The 1,888-nt window shown below is 61.2% G+C and overlaps 1 protein-coding gene across 1 annotated transcript in view; it reads right to left on the reverse strand.

The window, feature by feature from the left end:
• Positions 1-213, reverse strand: part of TMEM61 (transmembrane protein 61) — a 9,165-nt gene extending 8,952 nt beyond the window's left edge. Inside the window, exon 1 of the mRNA XM_004699642.2 lies at positions 149-213. The gene's annotated coding sequence lies outside the window, so the exon portion shown is untranslated. The remainder of the gene's footprint in view (positions 1-148) is intronic.
• Positions 214-1,888: the final 1,675 nt, after the last annotated feature.

Consider the following 1,888-nt stretch of genomic DNA (forward strand, 5'->3'; position numbering starts at 1 on the left):
TGAGAGGGAGAGGTAAGCTCCGGTGGGCTCCCCGTGTCCTGCTCTCCGAGCTGCCCCAAGGTGCTCTGGGGTCCTGCTCTCAGGAGTCTCGTCTGTCCAGACCCCCACCCAGTGCGGGAGGGTGGTGGTGGGGGCGCAGCTCTGTCACCTGCTGGGGGCCGCGGGCTCGCCCTCGACTCCTGGAGTCCAGGCGCAGTAGGGTCTCCGGACTCCCCGCCTCTCCTTAGATCCGCATCCTCGTCCTCAGAGTCCCTCAGTGTCTCCAGCTAGGGTGGCCCGCGCTGGGAGCGGCTCAGCTGGCCGCGCCTCCGCCCGCCGACCCGCCCACCCTTAAAGCCACAGTTTGGGGTGGGGGCTGTTGGGGGAGGAGCAACAAAGCCACCATTCACCGGAATTTCCCGGAGACTTGCATGGGAAAGGTCTGCCCTCTGCTGCTGTCTTGCCCCCACAACCCCATCTGCGAACCTTCAACCATATATATACTCGTGCATATATTTTGGCATTGCATTCAGTCTGCCTCCCATATGGGTTCAACCAAAAACTCGAAGCCGAAAATAATTCAGTGTTAAAAGGGTTAAAGGCTGAACAGCCGGGTTACACAGTCGAGTTTGTTTTTGTCTTTTCCAACAATCGGAGGGCTGGGGCCAGACCCCCCCCCTTCCCGCCCCCCTCCCCCAAGGCCAAGGGTTGAGCCCCACCCACCCCAGGGGCACAGAAGGGCCCCAGGACACACGAAGTCCAGCAGCCTCTCCAGTGGGGATCAGAGGCTCTGCGAGGGTGATTGCCGTCATTGTGTCAGACCAGGCCAGTGCAGAGTCGGGGCCGATCCTCCAACCTCTTATCTCCAAGGAACTGGTCCACGGAGAGGGCTGGGTTCTCTCTCCCCTGGCCAGGGAGACCGGTGACGCATTACAGACTTTCATCTGTAGTGTGTGTGGTCTGCATGAATGCCCTCATTTTACAGACAGGAAGTTGAGGATTGCAGACAGGCAGAGCTTTGCTCTGGTCACCTGAAGGGGAGGACAAGCTGCTCGGGGGACCAAAGGCATTAGCAGCCTTCTTGGCTCAGGGGCGGCGGGGGGCTGGGGCCAAATGTGAGAGAAAGCTCGAGGCCAGGACCCTTTCTCCTTCCTGAACAGGTAAGCGTCCGGTGGGGCGTGACTCTGCTCCATGCCTGGAGTGAGATCGAGGCTCAGGGCTGCACAGGGTGGCTAGTACTCCCGCTCAGACCCACTTAAACCAGGGGCCCCTGGCCCACGCTGGCTATTCAGGGCCAAGCTGTGACCTCTGAACCCATTCGGTCACGTCTAGGCCAGAAGACCATTCAGTCTAATGGCATCAGTCAGACAGAGGCCAGGGCCCTTCCTCCCAGGGTAGTCCTGAGGGGTTAGCAAGAGCGTCTCCTCCTGGCGCTGGCCTGGCGCCTTTCCCCTCCTTGATTGTGACCTCCCTGAGGACCAGGACCAGATGTGGTTGGACCACAGGGGAGGAGTGGGACTGGGGGCTGATGTGAACCTGGGGATCTGGCCCAGCTGGGCTGACTCTTGTCTTCCTCTCCCCCCAGCCCCTGGTGTGGACCATGATGTTTGGGTATCCTGGTGGGCCCTGCTGGCTAGGGCACCCTCGTCTCTCCGAACGAGCAGCCCCAGACCTTCCTGGGGATCAGCTGTGACTCAGAGAACATAGGTCACCAGCTTCTGGACAAAGGGTGAGCAGCCCAGTGTCTAATCACCGCAGGGCCAGTCCCCCCTTGAGTCGGTGTAGATACCATGGGGCCGTATGCGTGAGCGGCTCCTCTCCGTGCCCTGACGGGAATCCACTGCAGTCCCACAGGGAGGGAGGGAAGGAGGCAGCCAGCATAGAGCCCAGGCTGGTGGGAGCTCCCAGG

The sequence above is a fragment of the Echinops telfairi genome, unplaced genomic scaffold (assembly GCF_000313985.2).
Source record: "Echinops telfairi isolate 266 unplaced genomic scaffold, ASM31398v2 ScPeMD7_443;HRSCAF=831, whole genome shotgun sequence".
Taxonomy (NCBI): Eukaryota; Metazoa; Chordata; class Mammalia; order Afrosoricida; family Tenrecidae; genus Echinops; species Echinops telfairi.